Source organism: Puma concolor, chromosome D3, assembly GCF_028749965.1.
Source record: "Puma concolor isolate L17-30 chromosome D3, mPumCon1.1.hap2, whole genome shotgun sequence".
Lineage (NCBI taxonomy): Eukaryota > Metazoa > Chordata > Mammalia > Carnivora > Felidae > Puma > Puma concolor.
The window spans coordinates 6,705,571-6,727,718 of NC_141678.1; the positions used below are offsets into that span (position 1 = coordinate 6,705,571).

The 22,148-nt window shown below is 53.5% G+C and overlaps 1 protein-coding gene across 12 annotated transcripts in view; it reads left to right on the forward strand.

Moving 5' to 3' along the window:
• Window positions 1–1,844: 1,844 nt before the first annotated feature.
• The window catches only part of PITPNM2 (phosphatidylinositol transfer protein membrane associated 2), a 145,822-nt gene continuing 125,518 nt past the window's right edge, over window positions 1,845–22,148 (forward strand). For 10 of the 12 annotated variants that reach the window (XM_086681526.1, XM_086681534.1, XM_086681535.1 and 7 more), the window contains exon 1: window positions 1,845–1,983. The gene's annotated coding sequence lies outside the window, so the exon portion shown is untranslated. Of the gene's footprint in view, window positions 1,984–6,780; window positions 7,180–22,148 lie in introns of those variants that run through there. The other 2 variants (XM_086681530.1, XM_086681527.1) reach the window with 2 other exon arrangements.

Below are 22,148 nucleotides of genomic sequence, written 5' to 3' on the forward strand. Positions count from 1 at the left end.
ACCTTCAAAGATATTTATCCACAATTGCACTGTAACAGTGACCAATATAATGTGAAAAACTTGCTTCCTCCAGTGCTGCTGATGGTTGGGCAAAGACAAGTGCTTCTTGCCGCTGTTTTTAAAGCTAGGCAAGTACTGGAGTGGTGGAACTGTAAGCTCCAGGAGAGCCGGCGGCCATCCTGTCTTCATTCTTGCATATAGGCACTCAATAAATATTTGTGGATATGAACTGTCTTGCGATGTTAGTGTATTTATTTCTGCCGGGTAACCATGGGGTCTGCTTTTTGATGGTAGTAAGGCCTCTGAGTTTATGGGTTTGGGTGTAATCATGGCAAGGTTACAATGGTATGCAGGTGCTCAGTTCTGAGTGGCTGACGGGCAAAGGGCCTCACTGGAGATCTGCGTGTGCTCCTAAAATCTTCCTCAGTGGGTCTCAAAGGCACATCGTGGTGGAGGGAAGGTGAGAGTTTGGTGTTCGATGGGTCACCTTCTCTTGTCTCAGAGGGATTGTCATAAGGTCACAACATGGGTATTTTAAGGAGAGTTCTGTAATGATGGCTTTCCTGGCCTAGTCCCCAATTCTGACAGTGACCAAGGGGATGAGCAGCCTTTGGTGGTTTTGCTCTCTCTTTGTCTCAACAGAGTCTTGGACTGCTTTAATTTTAGCACTTGCCCTTTCAGAGGAAAGCACTCCTTTCAACTGCAGAAGGTGATATACTTGGTGATAGGGAAGCTGGGTTTTAGGTGTGCCCATTTAATTCTATGACTTCAGATCTTGGCAAGCAAGTCCATTCTTGCTCAGTCTAAATACACACTTCACGATTTCTTTTAAATTGCACCCACTACCCTCTTGGTCTCTTTGTTTACGACTGGAGAGTCCAACCCAGAGGGAACATCAAGATGAAGCTATTTCTGACCCTCTTCCAGTTTCTTTTGAGGTCGGTGGGCTGGAGCTGCGGGCGTACCCTCCTCTGGCTACTACTCCCATCTTTTCTGACGACCAAGGGGCGTTTTCATCTTTTTAGCCCAGAGCGAAAGTATTCGGTGTCGTGGAAAGAACTGGCTGCCTGTGCGCTGCAAACCGGGTCTCTAAACCGATAGGAGTATCCAGCATCTAGGTTTGGGCCTCAGTTAACTACCTCCGGTTTGGCCACAACATTCCAAGTGCTTCACGACGTCGCACGCGCTTTGTTCCCCTAGACTTGTCCTCTTACTCCTCAAGAACTTGATTGTTAAAAAAAAAAAAAAAAAAAAGCTACTTAAGGGTGCCGATTGCCGCAAGCCCGCTCGTGCCCTTCCGCAAATGCACTTGGCTCCTCTAGCACAGTTACAAGTCTGACGGGCAAGGCCGACGGGGTTGCAGGAGCCACGAGGCCCCCCCCTCCCCCGACCCCTACGCCCCGGAGAGGGGAGGGGGGCGAGCCCAGGCCGCGGCGGGGAGACCGCGAGTCGGCCCCGAAGTTTGCCGGGTTTCTTCCGGCGGAGCCCAGCCCTCGGGGCGGGCGGGGGCGGCCCCTCGCCGGGACTCGCCGCCGCTCCCCGCGCGGCCTGACGGAGGCGCAGGCCCGCCGCCGAGTGGGGGAATGCGAGGCGGGCCCGGCGCGCACGGGCAGCAGCGGCCGCTGGGGCGCGCGGGGCACGGCGGCGCCGCGGCGTAGAGCTGTCCAGCCCCGTCCGCGGGCGCGCCCGGCCCCGCGCCCCGCCGGCCGCCGCCTCGTCGTCCGCCGCGACCCGCGGGGCCAGCACGTGCGCGCCCGCCCGCCCGCCGCCCGCGCCGACGGCCCGGGAGCATGCCCGCGGGGGCCCGGCCGCTCGCCCGGGGCCAGCTGGCGGCGGCGGCGGCGGCGGCGGCGGCGCGCGGAGCCGCGGGGCGCAGCCGGCCGGGCCGGGGCCGCGGGGCCCGCGCCTCCCCGGCGGCGTGAGGCGGGCGGCGGCGGCCCAGCGCGGGCCGAAGAGGACGGAGCCGCGGCCGCGCCGAGCGGGGTGAGTGTCGCCGCGGCCCGGCCGGAAGGCGGCGCGGCCCGGGGACCCTCCTCGGGCCGGCGGCGGGCCCCCGGAGAGCCGGGCGCGGGGCGGCGACCCCGGAGGCCCCGGCTGCCCGCTCGCCCGCCCGCCGGGGAGGGAAGGAAGGAAGGAGGGAGGGGAGGGAGGGGGGGGAAAAGTGGGAGACCCGGGCCCGGCCGCCCCGCGCGGGGAGGAGGGTGTGGCGCGCGCGGGGACCCCTGCCTCAGGAAGTCGCCCCGGAGCCCGGCCCCCGGGGACTCGCCGGCCCTCCGGAGTCGGGCCCCAAATGCTGATTGCCGAATTTCCGTCGGTTGCGGCCGGGGCGCGGAGGACTCCCCTCCCCCAGTGACAAGTGTCACCGCGGTCGGGGGGCAGGTGTGTGTGCAGCACCGGGCCTGTCCGGGCCGGCCCGCGCTCTTGAGGAAAGGGCCAGGAAGGGGCCGGGAGGAAGTGGTGGGCACAGCGCTCTGTCCAGCCTTGTGCGGTTTCCCGCCTCCAGCCGGACAGCCCTCCAGCGCCGGCTGTGACCCGGTGGGTTGTGTGGGGCCTAAGCACGGGGCGTGGCCCTCGGAGAGGGGCCAGAACTTAGAAGAAGGTGCTCCCCCTTAGGCTGGAGGAAAATCTGGCCCATCTGCATCCTGAGAGTCTCCCTTTCCTGTTGTAACCTGGCGTGCCGGCTGTGTTAGAGCAGGCAGATTCCCCTTCCAGCCTTTCTCGTCTGGGGCTCATGGCTGTTTGGGGGAGAGGGGGACACTTCCCGCCTCCCCCATAATGTGTAAATCCACCCCCCACAAGAAACCCCAAATCCACATTCTAAGTAAACAATGTGCTTGCTCCGCAAATGTCATTTCAAGGCTTTTCCTCTAGCCCCGTCTCCTTTCAGTGGACCTGCCGCCCCTATATCGAAATTCTAGATTCCTCACCCTACACTCCTCTCCCTGCCTCATAGGGGCTGGGGCACTTCTGTGAAGTCTCAGGCCTGCATGCTTCGCCCTCTGCAGAATCGGGATTCTTCAAAGGAGACCTCATTTGAGCATCTTTCTTGGTCCATTAGCACCTCTCACCCCAGCGCCCACCTGGGAGTCCCTGGAGCTGATAGGGTAGACCCCTCTCCTTCATCTGGGCCTGGACTAGCACCCAAGCGCCCGGCGGGACTGTCTCTGTTCTGAAGTGTCATTGCATTTTATGTCTCTTGTGTGGCTCTTATCGCGCTCTGCCTTATTTTACAGTTACTTTTTGTGCCTGGCTTATCTCCCCTTGCTGGCTTGTGAGCTCCTGGAGGATGGGAGTGGAGTTTGATTCATTCCCAGTTCCTCCGGCCTGGCTTGGCACCCTGGGCACAGTGAGCTTCTAGATGGAGTAGAAGCCCCCACCCCAGCTTGCCTGGGGTGGGGGTGGGGGGCAGGCTATCTAACGCCTGGGCTGTTGCAGTGAAATTATTTTGCATCTGCTAAGAATCTGTACGCCCTGATCGGAAGAGATGCCCGGCCCTCTCCCTTTGCAAAAGAAACACCATGAGTTAGGTAGGGCTGTTTTCTTGTAGGGAGTGAGTCGCCAGATGACTAGGACAGTACAAGCTCTGCTGTTCTCTGGGTGGTGAGCGTGGGATGGTCCTTCTCTCTGGCCTCCCACAGCTCACTGTGGGCGGGAGGCAGTGGGGCAGAGAATTGGACTCCACGGGTCAAGGTTCCAGGCCTGTCTGTCCCACAGTGTCTGTGCGAGCTTAACTAAGACACTTGGTTTCTCTTGGTCTTGGTTGGTCCTTGTGGAATCTGAAAGAAAATTCCTCTGCAAGTACGGGCCCCTCAGGATCTGGGCCCTGCCTCTTCCCTTCTCTCTTATCAAATTTCTCTTATCAGGACCCAGGCTTGTCTTTACAGGCCTTCTCCGGGTAAAGGGGATCACCCCCACCTTTGTGCTACCCCAGTATGACTCACGGCGTGGAACAGCAGTTATCTGTTTATAGGCGCCCCCTCCCCCAACCTCCCCACTTAGACTGAGCTCCTGGGGGAGTGGTGCTGAGTGCTTTTCTCTGTACCCCCAGTGCCTGGCTCATGGTCTGCTCTCAGGAAAATGTTGGGTGAATGTCGAGGAGTTGGCTCGGATGCTGCCAGGAGCCCTTTTCGTCCCAAGTTGACTTCTTGTAGATTCTCAGGGGATCCACCTTTCCTCTCTCTCTATCTAGAGGCCAGTTTTAAAACCAAGCGGATGCTTCTAACCATCCCATCCGGTTAAGTCTTTCCGACTTGGCCTCTGAGAAGAGCTATTCATGGAGAATGTGCAGCGTTTGTAGAGATTAGAAGAGGAAACTGCTGGTCCTTCAAGATCATTGCCTTGCTGCTTTTGAAAAAGATGCCACGGGCCATGTGCCCTGCAATGGAGGGGTCCTAAGGATCTCTCATGAGGCCTTAGTTTTGGGCAGGGGAGGTGGTCAGAGCCAGCAGTCATGCGCTCGCACGCCTCTTCTCAGCCCTGCTTACGTGAGGTCAGCCCCTTGGCAGACGGCCGTTCTGAAACCAGCTTACCAGGATCCCGTGCAGGGGGACACGGATGTGGCCAAGTGGTCTTTGCTTCACCATAGCTCATTCTGTTGATGTTTATTAACCTTCTACTGGGTACCTGGGGATGTTGTTAAATAGAGCCATGACAAATCCCAGTCTGGTTTGCTCCAAAACCTGGAACAGGGGCCATTGATCCCCTCTCTGCTCAAGGCTTCCTACGTAGTCTTGTATGAAAACTTTGTTTTAGAATCTAGGGCCAGGCAAATTTGCCTCCGGCAAGAAACTAGGTTGCCACTTCCTTTGACAACGAGAAGGAAGGTGGGGAAAGACATGCCGTGTGTGCGTACTGTGTGACGGGCTTCCTCGTTAGTCCTGGGGGTTAGTAAGTAGTGTTCTTCCCCCATTTTCTCAGAGAAAGAAATGGAAACACAGGGAGATTAACTGATTTGCCCAAAGGCTCTCTGGATTTGTACCCAGTTCTACCTGACCCTCCCCGTACCGCCCACGCAGTCTTTTCAATTGATTTACAGTTACCTTTTCTCCTTGGCTTCCAGGATGCTTGGTGTACAATGCATTATTCCATCTAGCAATTGTATTCACTTACCCTCGTGGTCAGCATATTTATTCCTACTTTCCTTTGTGTCTGTGTGTATGTTTATGTGTAAACCTATCTGTATTCTTTGTAAGTCACAAAAGGTTTCTGGAAAACAGGACAGGTAAAGTGAGTTAAATACAATAAGTAACATTGCACCTAAAACTTAGGCCAGCTCACCGTGTGGTTAGGGAGATGTACCCCACAAGTTACACAGGTTGTGTGTGTTAACTGTTGCTTAAATGGCAGGCACAGGGGCACCTGGCTGGCTCTGTTGGTACAGCATGCGACTCTTGATCTCACGGTGGTAGGTTCAAGCCCCACGTTGGGTGTAGAGATTACTTAAAAATAAAAATCTTAGAAAAAAAAAGATATTTAAATGGCAGGCACAGAGGAGGAGACGCCCTTTCTGGGTCAGGCAATCAGGGCTGACTTCCTGGAAGAGGTAGGATTTGAACAAGGCCTTGACAAATAGGTGGAGTTTTCATGGCCACAGCACCTGTGAAGGTGTGTGGGATTTAGGGTCTAATTACAAAGGCCACACCAGAAAAGTGTGGGTGTGAAGGGAGAGGACTGGTCTAGAGGGTAAAGCGGGGGGGGGGGGGGGGCTGGGTGATGCCTTTTCACACTGTCTCTAGCCCTGGACAGAGTGCCTGAGAACACTGGAGTTGGGAGAGTTGCACCCCGTTAAAGACTAGAAGTTGAGGCCAGCAGAAGAGAAGTGACTTGCCCAACACCCCTCTTTCAGCCTGGGCCCCAGGTCTCTGATTGCCAGTTCAGTGCTCGCTCTTTATACTAGCAAGGCTGATGACAGCGGCAGCCTCACACGTTGGCCCTTTCTTCCTGTAAAATGGGTAAAGCGGTGCCGACTCCCTCACACCCAGCCCAGCAAACACCATGACAAACCCAGGCTCAAGCTTTATGGCCAGAGACACAGAGAGCGCTGTTGGAGAGGAGAGCTGGCATTTGCTTTCATTACTCATATTAACAACTGCCCTTGCCAGAGGACGGGAAGAAAATTAACCAACAGGCAGGGTTCCGGTAACAGACAAATCAAAACCCGAAGCAACGGCCTTGGAGGAGAGCATGGAAAAAGCAGTTTCACATCCTCTCCTGGCTGAAGGCCCTCATCCTTCGCAGAGCTTTTCTGTTGTGGGAATGGGGTCAGGAGTCGGGGTGCAGGGCAAGAGCAGAAAGTCTCCAAAACAGCAGCAGGACTCGGGGGACCGGGAGGCAGATCCTGTCTCAGAGCCATGTAATAGGCGGGGTATGGACCTGCCCACCTGCGGCTGCGGGAATGAGAGCCCTGCAGAGCAAAAGACTTCCACTCACAATGTATCATACATCGCTTGTGCACACAGTCCAGTCTCCTGAATCCCGGCCATTCTGTCTATAAGGTGTCACGAACACTACATCAGGGAGCATAGAACCGCTGCCCTAGGGGAAGGGCAGGCTAGGTTCCTGTGAGCCTCTGGTCACACGTTGGTTCACCGATCAGTACATCACCTTGTTTTATGTATGCTTCTGTTTAAAGATGCCTAATATAGTAGATACTGTTATTCATTAACACAACACAGCCAACAGCAGTTACACTCACACCTGAATGAAGCTTATCTAACATGGGTATTTCCTCTGTCAGGCCCATCACTGCTCGGAAACAGGGGGCTGGTGATTCAACACTGGGCCCGTGGCCACTTCACATGGTGGAATCACAACGAAAAGCACCAAAATGTGAGAAAACGTGGCACTAAATAGAAAGCAAAAAGGACACTCGTTTACAGTCCTAGAGCTGAAACAAAAGGCAGCGTGTTACCTTGTTCAGCCTCAGCTGGGATCACACACACTGGATGACTCAAAATCCTTCCCTGCCCTGCGCATGTTTGCAAATGTCCACGTAAGCACCACGACATGGTAACGTTAGTAAGGAATTCGTAAATACGGAATCTGTGAATAATGAGGACGACCTGTGTATACAGAGCGCTTCCACAATGGCTTCTTTCAACTTGAGTGCCACAGCATTCCTCAGAGATAAGGACGGACTGTTACCCAAACTTTACAGAAAGAGGAAACGGGCTCAGAGAGGTATAGTAACCTGCTTGCGCTCGCAGAAGCAGCTGGGCGGGGCCAAGATTTGCACCCACCCCTGGTCGGCTCCCGCGTGGCTCTTCCTCCTCACGTCTGGCACACATGCGGTGGGATTCTTTTCTCCTCGTGTCTCCCCCAGTGCAGGGACCTGGTCTGCCATTCATGCCATCGTGTCCGCACCCCCCCACCGTGGTGTCTCCAGCATCTAGCACAGGGCACCTCATTGGTGCTCAGTACGTACGTGGGGAATGGAAGCTAAGGCTGCAGATTCTGGTGTTTGCTATTTCGGGTGCCATTGAAAAGGATGAGTTCTCGGGCATAGGTCCCCTCCTTTGGCTCCCCTGTGCCCTCTTTCAGAAGGTGCACCCACCTCTCCTGTCCACAAGCCTGCTGTCCGGAGGTGCTTGTGGGCACCCTGCCCCCAACAAGGGAGGGTCAGCAAGCCTACGTAGGTCCCTCTAACTGCTCTCTGCTGAGAGGAGCTGAGGGTAGTCCTTCACCCAAAGGAATGACCCTCTTAGGGAGGTGTTTCAGGCCAACGTGGGGCTTCCTATGGCTTCAAATCCTGGCCTTGTTCCTCCTGGGAACCTTTCCAGAAACGTTTTGCCCCGTGTGCCCTGTTAAGAGCTGGAACTCAGGTAATACAGATGATTGCTCGTTCTTCTCTCTGAGGCTGTTTCCCTTTGCAGAGGTGGTTCCTAGGGATGGACGGCCTTTTCTCTTTGGGCAGCTGGCGGGGGTGGGGGGGGCTTCCCCCACCGCGGCCTCTGTAGGGCCTGGCTGACTCATCGGCCGTGCTGTGGAGCAGGGTGCCAGCTCTTTCCCCACTGCTGCCCTGCCAGGACTGAGTCAGGCTCTGCAGCCTGCTGGGCTCACCTGGCCTCATTCCACAAAAGAATCCAGCCCCCTGCTGGGGGCTTACCAGGCGCCAGGGTCCTGAGTGAGGCAGGTAGAGGGAGGGCCAGCTCAGCAGGTGCAGCCAGCTGTCCCCTGCTGTCCCTGTGCAGCCCTTTTCGAGGCCATCTCGAGGCGGGTGAGGGGGAGGGAGTGTGTGGGGTAGAAATAAGGTGACCATTCTCATTTTCAGTGGAGAATACTCGGGCACAGGTTGGCCGAGGGGCAGGGCTTCCCCGAGGTCCGGAAGCTCCGCTAAGGCTGGTTTCATGATAGCACGTCCACTCCCCTCCTCCGTCCTACTGGAGGGCCCATTAATTGCTTTTCTTGGCACTTTGTAAGAGTTGACTTTTCACTTGCATTTTCATGAGAGGGGGGAAAAAAACCCAAACATTTTCTGCAATTACAGTTTTTCCCTCTTGGGTAATCACAATGGAAAAAAGCATTTAAGTCCTTTGGAAACCACACATCAGCGAGGCTCACCGAGCCGGGTGGGGAGCATTCGTCAGGGCCAGACACGAAAGCAATTCGGCGGCTACCGTGTAGGGAAACAATCATTTCACATTTATTTTGGGTTTGCAGCATATTTCAATTAGTTCGCCAGTGTTGTGCATCTGACAGGCCAAACGTTTATTATGGTTGAACCATCTGGGAGGTGGGAGGCCCGCAGCCCTTCCCCCGTGGCAGTCGGTAACTACTAGTTTAAAGGAAATTTGTTTGATGTGTTGGAGAACCCGACGCTAAAACACCATTAATAACAAAAGCCTGGAGAATTCTGAAAGCTCGCTCCCTGGTTTAGCCAGGGACATGGATAATCCAAGACCTAATTTTTCCTCTGCATGTGTGACATTTTCCAATACAGTGAAGCAAAGTTCTGAAGTGGCTTGTTTAATTGGTCCAGAGCACGGTCTGTATTAACCCCGTGCGGAAAGGAACTCATTAATTTGGAGTTGGATGCAGCGAGGCCCGAAGCCCGTGCCTTTGCTGCAGGGAAGTAGCAAGGGAGGTGGTTAACAGATCCCTGCATTAGTATGCAGCTGAGCTCCCGTCCTGTGCTGTGCTAGAGAACGCTGGTTTTATTTCGGTTCCCAGCCTCCGGTGACTCACCGTAGCATCGTGAGTTCACGGTAATGGCTGCTGACCAGCCCGGTCGGTCCCGCGCTCCCTGGGTACCAAGGCTTACGGCACTCAATTACACCATTTTTCTTTTTACCTCTGTTATTTCCCCCGGCGAGAAAGTCTCTTTCCCGAGGAATGTTCTGTCTGACTTTCCAGCAGGGGGGAAGAAAGGAATTCAGAATCTTACGACTGGATGAACCGGAAGGAGCATTGGAAAAAACCAAGTCCAAGGGTTTGACCTTTCCGCGTGGAGGAATGACTTTCCGTTTCCCTGAAACCTTAAGAGCCTAGGGCTGGATGTGGAGCAGAATTGAGACTCAAGGACACAGTAGTGACCTGGAGGCCGGCTCATAAATTCTGGGCCAACCAGTTCACTCAAGTTTGTCCTGGTGGCCTGGTAGCTGCAGGACTGGTGTTTGGAGGGTTTAGGCTAATAATGGCACGTGTCTCGTACCCAGTTAGGTCGACCTTTAATTATGGACTTTTCCAGATACCGAGATTACCGCTCCAGGAGAAGGCTCTTCCCTCTCGAAACCGCAGTGGGAACCCCTGGTCTGGCCCAGCTGTTCCGCAGGCTGAGGGACTTGGCTTGTTTGTCTTTGAACCTAGTGCCTGGCACAGTGGCTGGTCGTGACGCAGGGCCTCATGACCATGTTGGGAGAGGCAGTGACTGTAGGGTCCAGAGGTGAAGGGGCCTTTCTTGTTTATCCACCTTTTTATAATACCCTGCGGTACACACGGTGCTTTTACCCACCGTGCCTCATTTGACCCACGTAAGTGCCGCTGTGCCCGTTTGACAGGTGAGGAAACTGAGGCTCAGAGGGGTCATGAATTGGCACCCTGAGCTTCCACCTGCCCTGTTTCACACATGGGGACACCATAACTCAGAGAGGTTGTGATTTGGGCCAACTGCAGAGGAAGCTCACTGTTGACCTCGCCAGGTCCGGATTCCTCACGGCCGTGTTCATGTTCAGTCACGTCTGTTACACGCCCTTGCTGTGGTGTTATGTCCCATCAGTATTCCTGATCTGATTCAGTCTGAACAGTGCAGAGGGCTTCTCATTTTGGGTCCGTATGTGATTTTCTCGCCTTTTTTCTTTTCTTCCTTCCTTCCTTCTTTTTTTTTTCCAAAGGGGAAAAACAGAATTCCTTTTCTGTTTGTTACGTAGCTTTTGCTTTTCAAAGAGGCCACAGAGCTCCACAAACTTAGGCGGATTCCCTGAGACAGCACGCTCTGAGGTCATGGCTGTTTACAGATTCGGGCCCTGATGTCTCCAGCTGTGCACTTGGGAGGCTCCCCATCAGAGACCCCGAAGCAGGGCCTTGGGCCACTGGGTATGTCTCGTGCTTTGTTTCCCTCCTCAAATGAGAACAGCATTCCTAGGAGAGTGATGGCTGGTCAACCCCTGTGTGTGGGGGTGATGAAGTTTTGGGGTGATGGTGAGGTGGTCTGGAGCTGACAGCCAAGAAAGAATTCTTGAAGATGTCTTTGGTGCAAACAGGTGATTTTATTAAAGCACAGGGACAGGACCCGTGGGCAGGAAGAGCCCTGCTGGGGCTTCATATACTGTGAAGTTGGGGAATAAAGTCAAAAGGGAGGCCTCCAGAAGGACTTTGATATGCTAACAACTCCTGAGTTACCAGAGGCCTTGCTATTGTCAGGCTACGGTGGTTTTCCCTCTAGTGAGGCATTAACATTAGGACAGTAGGGGGTTCCTGGAGAAATGTTATACTCTGGATTTGCTTCAAGTGTTTGTCAATGGGGCTGCAGGTTACAAGGAAATTTAATTTTACCTGCCATTTCCTTCTTGTCTTTGTTCCCACATCACTATGGAGGGGAGGTTGATACTGGGGCTCCGGGAAACTGAGTCTACCGGTTTCTAGAGATTAGGCTACTGATAGGATTGCCTTTTCTTGTAATTTACTAAGATGTTTGTAAACCCGATGGAGACTCATGTCCCGTATGACTGTGATCTCTGTCAGTTAACCATTGGTTTTCCCCTTTCTTTTGTTCTTGGGCAGCCAGGAGTGTCTAAGGAATTTCACACACATGCCACCTGGGGGGGGGGGGTGTTGTTAGCTTGCGTTTTGCCCTCCGCCTGCCTTATGCTCCCTCATCAGGGGTGGGGCAGGCAGTTTTTTTAAAAAGGGCACAGTTCAGAGTGAGCTTGTTGGGAAGGGGGAGGACCCGTTAACCATGCAGCCTGGGTTCTCACCGGAGGCCGGGTCAGCTTGGACTGTGTCTGTCCCCTCTTCCTGCTCTGCTGCTGCCCTTTTCCTCACTCTGTGGCTCATTAGAGAAAGAGAAGGGACCAGAGTGGCCATGTCAGGAGTGCAGCAGGAAGCCAGGTAGAGGAGGAGGAGGGGAGGTGCACAGGCTTTGTGTCTCCTCCCTGCACCACCATCACCTGCCTTCCTTAGTGTGTCCGGGCTCCTGGGAGTGGGGAGAGCGGAAGGGCCCATGGCCCCTGGGCCGGAAGGAGCGCGGCTGATGGAGGTGGGTCCACGCAGGAGCCCCTGGCTCAGATCAGGGACCCTTCACCTAGAGGTATGAGGGTTTGCTTTTCCCAGAAGGCCTAGAGGTGTTATGTCCAGAGTGGCAGATTTGGGTCCTTGCTCCCGATGGAGATACACCCCTGGAGCTTGTCCCCCCTTGCGGTAATTCTTGGGCCCAGGTGTCCTAGCCACCCATGCGGCTCAGGGCAGGGGCCGAGTTATCTCGTTTTGGCTTTCCTTGGAGTGCCTCACCTCGTGCTGAACTTGGAAACGGGGTTCACAGAATCTCTGAAACATGGGGAAGGTGGCCTGGCCCACCTGCTTGCCTGAGTTTTCTTGCTTCCGCTGAAATCCTTTCTGGTGCTTGGAATAACCCAGAAGGATTTCAAGCCTCTGGCTATGCTCAGGCTTGGATCCTGAAGGAAAATGGAGATTCCAGCCTGTGTGGCACATGGGAGCAGGCAGGAAGGGCCGCAGGATATCCTTTTCTTCCCTTTCCTTTCTGTAAATTGAAGTGAAATTCACAGAACATATAATTAACCATTTCTGAAGTGTACAATTCAGTATCAGATAGTACATTCAGAAGGCTGTGCAATCAGCACCTCTGTCTGGTTCCAGAACCTTCTTATTACCCGAGAAGGAAACACCCCACCCCTTCCCCCACCACAACTAATCTACTTTCTGTCTCTATGGATTTTCTATTCTGGGCGTCCCATATAGAAGGAGTCCTACAATGCGTGACCTTTTCTTTTTTTCTTTTCTTTCCTTCTTTTCTTTTTTTTTTTATGTTTATTTACTTTTGAGAGAGAGAGAGAGAGAGAGAGAGAGAGAGGGAGAGGGAGAGGGGGAAGGGCAGAGAGGGAGACACAGAATCTGAAGCAGGCTCCAGGCTCTGAGCTGTCAGCACAGAGCCCGACAAGAACTGTGAGAACATGACCTGAGCCAGAGTTGGATGCTCAATCAACTGAGCCATCAAGGCGCCCCTGTGTGTGACCTTTTTCACGTCTGACTTCTTTCACAGAAACATAATGTTTTCGATGTTCCTTCACGTTGAAACAAAAGTCAGAACTTTGTTCCTTGTTTTGTGTGTGTAACATACATATAATATCAAGTTCACCGTCTTAACCGTGTTTAAGTGAACGGTTCTGTGGCAGTAAGTGCCTTCACACTGCAGCTGCCACCACCGTCCGTCTCCAGATGGCTTTCACCTTCCCCAATCAGAGACTTGTGCCCATGAAACACTGACTCCCCAGTCCCCTCCCCCAGCCCTTGGTGCCTACCATCCTACTTTCTGTCTCTAGGAACGCGACTCCTCTGGGTGCCTCACGTAAGTAGAATCATACAGGATCTGTCCCTTTGTGACCAGCCTACTTCACTTAAGACAGTGCCCTGACAGTTGACCCATGTTGTAGATTGAGACAGAACTGCATTTTTTTTTTTTTTTAATGGCTGAGTCATATTCCACTGTATGGGTTTATCCATATATCTGGTGAAGGAGACACTTGCGTTGTGATTCTGGGCCAGTGAGGTGTTGACTCTGGATGGGAACAGTGAAAGACAGCTGAACTAGGAGGGCCCGGGGGTCCGGAGGCAGGAGTTGTACTCTTTCCGAGGGCTCTGGCCTTGGACAATTGGACCTTCCTGTGCCTTGGTTTCTGTATCCATCCGATGGGTAGAGATGCTCCCTTCTAGGGGTGCTATGTGGATGCAGCTGTGTGTGGCATGGGGGACTGTCATGCCACTGTCTTCCCAGTGAGGGGCATGAGGCCCGGTGGTGCCTGGCCTTCCACCCATCTGGGCTCACCTGTGACTTCCACTTGCCGGAAGTCTCTCTCCCTGGCAGAGGTTCCAGAGAGCCATCTCCAGAAGGGGGTGGCTGTGGGTCCTGCCCCTTGGTGGCTTTCAGAGCACTCGCTGATAGCAGTGCCAGTCGCACGGCCTCCTGAAGCATCATCCCCATCCCCGGGCCACTCCTTCATTGCTTCAGGAAATCAAAGCCAGGAGGATGACATCGGCAGGCAGCCTCCTGGGGCGGCTGAGTCAGAGCAGAAAGTCAGTCTGGAATTCACTAAGTCACACTTGCCTTCATTAGGCTAATTAACTTTTGATGTGAGTTAGCTTTATGAGCTGCTTTAGGAAATCCATGACCAGGCTGGGGCCAGCTTCGTGTGCAGCGGTGCCTAGGAAGCTGTGCTGTACATTTCCATATCTGCCAATTAAGGATGCTTAATTATTAACCTAAGGCTGGGTGGCTAATGAGGAGCCGCATACGTTGTGCTTTATTTGAGCATTTGAAGGCCTTTTAAAATTAGCCATAATAGAGTCAAGATCGTACTAGGCATCATAAGCTGTGATCCATGTTGCAGATTGCTTGGATTGTAAACCGAGGCTGTGTGTGTGTGATTAGTGGAAGTTCACACAGATTGAGAGTGAGGTGGGGGGGGGGGTCTCAGTGTGTGTGAACTGCCAGCTAACAGCTAATGTGGGGAGTTCAGTGGCAGGTTCTCAGGCTAGCCTACCGACAAAAATACCACCCAGCAGACGGCCAAGTGACTGAGTTCTTGGGGTGCCTCTTCTGTGCCAGGTCTTCCACAGCCCTCTGCACGTAACCCCATCGTACGGATGAGAAACCTGAGGCCCACGAGGGAAAAGCGACTTCCCTGAGAACACAGAGCCAGTGGACTCCAATCCAGCATTCTGGCTCTCCCATTTTGAGAGCCCACCTAGGCATCTAAACGTTATGTGAACTTTTTTTTAAGTGGACAAGCTTGTCCCACAGTGCAGTTGGAGAAGAAACACTTCTTACTTCCAAGGCTTAAGTGGGCCTCGTGAGGCCTGCCATGAAGAGAGCACTTGTTTGTGCCTGAGGGTTTGTGCCCAGAGGGCAGGGTACTGTTCGCTTGCTGGCCCTTACCCACGTGGAGTCCGTTTGTCCAGGACCCTGTGGGTGAGAGTCTTCGCAGACTCCTCCAGGGGAGTGTCACAGGTGGTGATTTATGTTACCAGTGACCTGAGTGTGCTGTCACCTGTTTTCACAGCTCAGGGGTCTTTCTTTGCTGCTTAGGTGTTGGTCACCAAGTGTCACCGAGCTGTCACAAGCCCCCATGCAGCTGGAGCTGCACAGACGGCGGGGGGGGGGGGGGCGGGTTTCAGGAGGTAGAGGTTTTATTTTTAGCCCTGCAGCCTCTGTGATTCTGTCACTATGGAGATACCAGGCTGGGGGCCCACGAGGCTCCATGCTTCCCCTGACATAGAGGAAAGAGGGTCCTGTTTCCTTCCTGGAACTTGGTTCCCTGGACAGCTTGGGCTTCTCAGTTGAGACCTCAGTCTCTGTGTGAGTGTGTGTGTGTGTGCGTGTGTGTGTGTGTGAGAGAGAGAGAGAGAGAGAGAGAGAGAGAGAGAGAAAGAGAGAGAGAGAGACAGATGCCACTGCCACTGCCACTGCTCATGATGAGAACGAAGTAGCTCTGGGACCAGGCCCTGTGTGGGGACACTGGCCACGGCCGTCTTGTGCTGTGGCTGGACTGTGCCAGGAGACCAGAGGCTCTGTTTAAGCTGTGCTGTGCGGCCTTGGGCAGGATTCCTTCCTCTCCCCGGATCTTCATTTCCTCACCTGACAAGTTGGGATGAAAATTCCTGCCCTATGTCCTTCTCCGGATCTGGTGACATGATTTTTGGGGGGCAAACTTCGAGTCTATAATGAGGTGTGTGTGCGCGAGTGTGTGAGCATGTCCAGTAATTATTGTGACGCCAAGGTCACTCTCAGCAGATCTTCTAGAATTTTTCCTGCTCCTTCATCTTGCTACTAGTCCCTGTGATTTGGCTCCTCTGTTCGAAGGCAGAGAAACAAGAGGTCGGAGGGAAAAGGATTTAGTCCTTTGCATACATTGTCGTAAAAGATAAATCAAGGGACGACGTGGGCACCGACCCCCCTTCCCCACTACCTGTGTGCCATCCCGTAGAGTTTATGAAGGTACTCTGTCTTCCATTCCTGTGGCAAATATCTGCCTCCAGAGGGAAGTGACACTTGGCCCGTTAGCTCTGTTCCTACAGTGGATGTGACTGAGGCGCGCAGCGACTGAAGCGCTTGTCCGGAGTTGCCCAGCGGTGAGCACCAGAGCTGGAACTAGAACTGAGTTTCCCCTGACTCTACGACCAGCACGGTCTCTGAGGCTCCATACAGAACGGCAGGCATAAAGCAAACAGATGCTACTCTTTAAAATTCTCCTTTTAAAATCTCAGGCGTGGCTGTTATCCAAACACAGGAAATAACGGGTGTTGGTGAGGATGTGGAGAAATGGGGATCCTGGTGCCCTGCTAGGGGGAACGTAAAATGCGGCGGCTGCTCTGGAAGACAGTCTGGCGGTTCCTTAAATGGTTAAATACAGAGTTGCCCTATGACCCGGCGGTTGCACCCATAGGTCACTATGCTCAAAAGCATTGAGAGCAGGGACTTGAACAGATGTTCGTACACCAGCCGGAAGGTGGAAAGACCCCCAAGTGTCCATCAGCTGATGGATGAGTGAACATGGACGTTTGTCCAGTGGAATGTCATTCAGCCATAAAACGGAGGGAGACTGACACCTTCTCCAGCATGGATGAAACATCAAGTGGGGTAAAAGAAGCCAGTCACAGAAGGACAATGTCATATGATCCTACTTATCTGAGGTGTCCAGAATGGGTGAATTCACAGAGACAAAAAGTAGAGTGGTGGTTACCAGGGTCTGGGGAGGAGGGGTGGGGAGTTAGTGTTTAATGGGTACGGAGCTTCTGTTTGGGGTGATGAAAATGTTCTGAAATAGTGGTGGTGGTTGCATACCATTGTGAATAGTCTGTGAATGGTGCACCTAAAAATGATTACAATGAAAAAAACCCCCCCAAAAAACAAAAAAACCAAACCCAGGCTTGTCTTGGAATCCCAAGTGAGACTTGTGGGCTGGATCCCACCTTCCTTTTACTTTATGGAGCCCCTAGCTTCCCCCCGCCCCCCTAGGGAATTGGGAGAGGCCTGGTTGGTCCTCATGCTCTTTGGGGAGTGCACTCCCTGCGGCTAACGGCCACGCTCGGTCCCTGCGTGCGAACGGCATCTGTCTCTGCGGAACATTTGTGCGCCTGACGTCGGGCATGTCCTTTTATGGCTCTGCTTGCTCTCCGCGAGTGGAAAGACAAATACCTTTTCAAAGAGCAGATGCCATCTGCCCGGGGTCCCTGGCATCCACAGCTGCGAAGCAAGTGGGAGCCGGCTCCGCTGAGGGGCAGGTGCCGCAGCCCCGGGGGGAGCCAGGCGGGCGGGGGGGGGGGGTGCGCGGAGGAGTCAACCCCACGGGTGGCTGGGGCCCCGTGCAGACAGCCAGGGCGTAGAGCGAGGCTCTGCCACCCACCTGCTGTGGGGACCAAGCGGGGCACGGGCTCTCACCAAGCTTCTGTTGGCTCACCTGCCTCTCGGCTGGTCGTGAGGTTTCCAGGAGATTGTGTGTGCCCAGCACAGTGCCTGGGGCCTCACCGAGCTTCTTGTTCTGGCCCCGCAGAGGTGCTGGGGTCCTTGGTGTCTTCTAGGAAGAGGCCGCAGCCTTGGGAGGGTTCTGGAGGTGTAGCCGTTTGGGAGGGTGAGGCCTGTTGACTGGGGCAGGGAGGAAGGGGCCATGTGATTTGAGGGATTCTGGGCCACACCGAACTCCCCCTGTGCCTCACGGAGCCCCCTGCTCTGTGGGCAAACACATTCGAGTTCTGGGGCCGGGTAACAAATCACTGCACACCACGGGGCTCAAAACACAGAAACGTGCTCTCTCCTAGTTCAGGAGACACAAAGTCTGCATTTAGGCTTTGGGTAACGTTGGTTCCTTCCGGGGGCTCCGAGGGAGGATCTGTTCCAGGCCTCCCTCCCAGCTGCTGGTGGTGTTCCTTGACACTGGACTCCCGTCTCTGCCTCTGTCTCCATGTGGTTGTCTTCCGTGTGTGTGTGTGTGTGTGTGTGTGTCCCTGGGTCTCTTCCTGTGAGGACACCAGTCATATTGGATCAGGGCCCCCCTAGTCTAGTGTGACCTCACCTTAACTAATATATCTGTAAAGATCCTATTTCCAGATAAGGTCACATTTTGAGGTTCCAAGAAGGACGTGGATTTTGGGGGCACCCCCTTCAACCCCGTATCATCTCCATACTTGTTGGATGAGCGAGCGAGGGGAGTCACTCTGAAAAGCCGTCCAAGTGTGTCTGTGTTGGTGAAGAAGGTAGGGGCCTCCCCGTCGACCTGGGTGTGTGAGAGGGCGGCTCCAGGATCTCCCCCTTCTCCCGGCAGGCCCTCGACAGCTACCTTCTATCCCCTGAGTGAGCACTCCCGCTGCCTCCTGACTCAGCCCCCTTCCAGGTAGCAACAGCCACACTTATTACAGGGAAAGTCATGACACAGCGGGGGTTCTCTGCTTCCTTTCTGCCCGAGCTCTCAAAGCTCTCTTTGTTTCTCTCCCCTCCCCTTGGAGCCAAGGAAGACTGTGGGGGTGGCCCGTGGCCTTGGGCAAATCAGCTTCCCTCTTTGAACCTCAGTTTCCGTCTGCAGATGAAGGAAGCTGAGCTGGGTGCCTCTGAAGGGCTTTTCTGTTCCATGATTATTTGTTTTACTGCCGAAAAGATTATGGGCTAGGAAAGCATGCCCTTGGGCTCCATAGGGGGCAGGACTCAAGTGCAGAGGTTCCTGAGTCTGCCCTGCCACCTCCTGTAGGAAGCCCTCTGTGATTGACCCCATTCATGTGTGGTTCCTCCAGTCCTCACTGTGCCCCGTGCGTGACACATGAATTCACAAATCCTAGCCTGCTCTTCAGATGTGTGCCGTTGTGTTTGTGTACGCGCGTGTGCACACGCACACTCTCTTCTTCATGTTCCCTTCCCTCCTTTCTTCTGTAGGCAGGAGCTATTTGCTTGGGGTCTCTCTCTGTGTCCCACCAGAAAGGCACCGGGCAGAGGGTTCACTGTACTGGGTTGTGGACCAGTCTCAAAAGCATAAGCAGACGATTATTTACTAGGAGATCTGCTAAAAGAAAAAAGAGGGGGAGAAAAACCACTTAGATGCTTTCAATAGATGCCAGGAAAGCATTTGATAAACTGCAACATCCATTACTCTTAATAACGTAGAGACTGAGCGATAGACACAGATCGCACCGTCCTAGAGAGCGTTTCCACTCGGTGGCGGCTCACTCCTTCGTGGCGAAGCGCTGTGGCAGCACCTTCCAAAGTTGTTTGAGGGGCACGGAACGCTGTTGCAGGTTGTGCCGCAAAAGGATTTCAGGGCCAGCCAGTATCTGGAAACCCCTTGCTGTGAGAGGCATCCCTCTGAGACACGGTCACCCTCTGCCATTAGTATTAAACATCTCTGTAGATGGAAGGAAGCCAGGCCAGTGGGCCGGGGAAAGGAGGTTGCAGAATTAATGTTTTGAGATGGATACAGTGTTCATCTCAGGAAAGCGGACATAACTGACAAGCAATTAGAAGCAGTAAGATGGGGCGCCTGGGTGGCTCCGGGTCGGCGAAGCGCCCGACTTCCACTCGGGTCATGATCTCACGGTCCGTGGGTTCGAGCCCCGCGTCGGGCTCTGTGCTGACGGCTCGGAGCCTGGAGCCTGCTTTGGACTGTGTGTCTCCCTCTCTCTCACTGCTCCTCCTCCACTTGTGCTCTTTCTCTCTCAAAAATAAATGAACATTAAAAGAAAAAAGGAGAAGTAGCAAGACAGCATGGTGGCCAAGTTGCCACACGCCCATCACTGCCTTCCTGGGTGTCAGAGGTAACTGGCTGGCAGCTGTGGTGGGAACAGCGCCTCTGGCATCCTGCTCGGGTGTCGACAAACCAGGGGCCTTCTTTCCCGGTGAGGAATAAGAGTGACACCCAGGCGGTCTCAGCCGCCAGCATCTCCTCCGCCTCCCTGGAGCCCAGAATCCCAGGGAAATGTGGGGGAGTGACGCAACTCGGAGCATTCCAGATCTCTCCTGGCCCTCTCTCCTGGGGTCAGGCGGGAGCTGTTTCGTGGGGCCAAGCTCCCCGCCCGGTGTTCCGGTTACGGAGGTGTGAGCCCCGGGTCCGGAGTCTGGTGATACCACTTTCTGCCTGTGGGGCTTAGGCTGGACTACTTCACCTGAACCGGAATTCCATCTTCTGTGAAAGAGGGGCCACAACATCTGAGGAATCTCCGAGAATGACTTGAGCACCTCTGTGCATCAGTAAGCCGCTATTACAGCGGCTGGAGTCCGTGGTCTCAAGCTCAGCACCAACCCGGGACCCGCGGAGAGAGGACCCCAGCGCGCTGTCCGAGACCGGCTGTCAGGGTTCCCCTCCACCTTGTCACACGTCCCTGCCGGGGCATCCCAAGGCAGCCCTTGAGGAGAATCTGGGTGTAGGAAGTAACTTGTGAACCCCTGTGAGAAGCCAGAGCACAGACCAGGCCACATCATCGTCCTCGTACGAGGTCACCTCATTAGCCTCGGACTCGGGAGGACTTCACACAGCCCCAGTAATGCTCCTGCTCTTTCTCGAAGGCGTTTCTGGCCTCTCTTCAGTAAACGGTGAACATTAGGTAGAGAATTCAGTCTCTTTGGGACCCGGCATCACCGAATCGCCCAGCCGGCCGGCACTGCAGAGACACAGATGGAGGTTGGCCGTCGGGAGCAGTGCTGTGCGCAGAGGCCTGCGATGGGGCGCGTCTGCCCCTCAGGCCGAACCTGTGGGCTCCCACTAATTCCTTTTTAGGTGGCCTTCCCTCCTTCCTGTTGCTTTTCCTTTGCTCTCCTTGGTATGGTTTTGCTGCTGTAATTTTTTGCCTTAGTTTAACCACGATTGTTTTACAACCACTCGCGGGGGCCGGTGGAACTTTCTTTTTTTTTTTTTTTTTTTTAATTGTTTTAAATGTTTATTTATTTTTGAGAGAGGGGGGAGACACAGAATGCAAAGCAGGCTGCAGACTCTGAGCTGTCAGCACAGAGCCCAACGCGGGGCTCGAGCTCACCGACTGCGAGATGGTGACCTGAGCTGGAGTTGGACACCTAACTGACTGAGCCACCCAGGCGCCCCCAGTGCAACTTTCTAAGGACTGAAGTTCTTGGGCTTTATGACAGCTTTTTCCTGGAAGCCTGGCAGTGTTGCTTGGCCCACTTCTAAAGGGTTAAGGTTGCTGCCAGCTGGCCGGCGGGGTCATGGAGGTTAATAGGGCAAGAGTTAGGGGTTAATAGGCAAGAGTTCCCAAGCTGGGTTTGCACCCATCTCTGGAGAGCTTTTAAAAACTGTAATCACCTCACTGGGGAGTGATGGCTTTTTGATCTACTTCCTGATTCTTTAGGAATATGTGGTTCATGAACTTAAAAGGTGGGCTGTAATGTGGTTAAAAAAATATATTAAGGGGCACCTGTGTGGCTCAGTTTGGTTGAGCATCCGACTTTTGATTTTGGCTTGGGTCATCTTCTCATGGTTTGTGAGTTTGAGCCCCACATCGAGCTCTGTGCTGGCAGTGTGGGGCCTGCTTGGGATTCTGTCTCCCTCTCTCTGCCCCTCCTTGCCCCTCTTTCTAAACAAACAAACAAACAAACAAACAAACAAACTCTTAAAAAATTTAAAAAATATGTTAAGCAGTGCCTGAGTGGCTCAGTCAGTTGAGCATCTGACTCTTGATTTCCACTGGTCACGATCCCAGGGTCGTGGGACCAAGCCCTGCGTTGGGCTCCTCACTGAGTGTGGAGCCTGCCTAAGAGTTTCTCTCCCTCCCTCTGTCTCCCTCTGCCCTTCCCCTACTCCTGTGTGCTCTCTTTCAAAAACAAAACAAAACAAAACAAAAAAACAAATTTTTGTTTTATCGTTTGGACCATTCATTATTTTCTTTGCATTCTGCTATATCCAAAGAAACATTAAATACTGGCTTTTATTTTATTTTTTTTTATTATTTATCTTAGTTTCTTAATTTACATCCAAGTTAGTTAGCATATAGTACCATAATGATTTCAGGAGTAGATTCCAGTGATCCATCACCTACGTATAACACCCCATGCTCATCCCAACAAGTGTTCTCCTTAATGGCCCTTACCCATATAGCCCATCCCCCATCCCCCTACCCACAACCCCTCCAGCAATCCTCAGTTCTCTATATTTAAGAGTTTCTTGTGTTTTGTCCCCCTCCCTGTTTTTGTATTATTTTTGCTTCCCTTCCCTTATGTTCATCTGTTTTGTATCTTAAGTTCTACATATGAGTGAAGGCATATGATAGTTATCTTTCTCTGACTAATTTTGCTTAGCATAATAAACTCTAGTTCCATCCACATTGCTGCAAACGGCAAGATTTCATTCTTTTTGATCACCGAGTAATATTCCATTATACATATACATCACGTCTTTTTTCATCCGTCGATGGATATTTGGGCTCTTTCTATACTTGAGTTATTGTCTATAGAGCTGCTATAAATATTGGGGTGCATGTGCCCCTTTGAA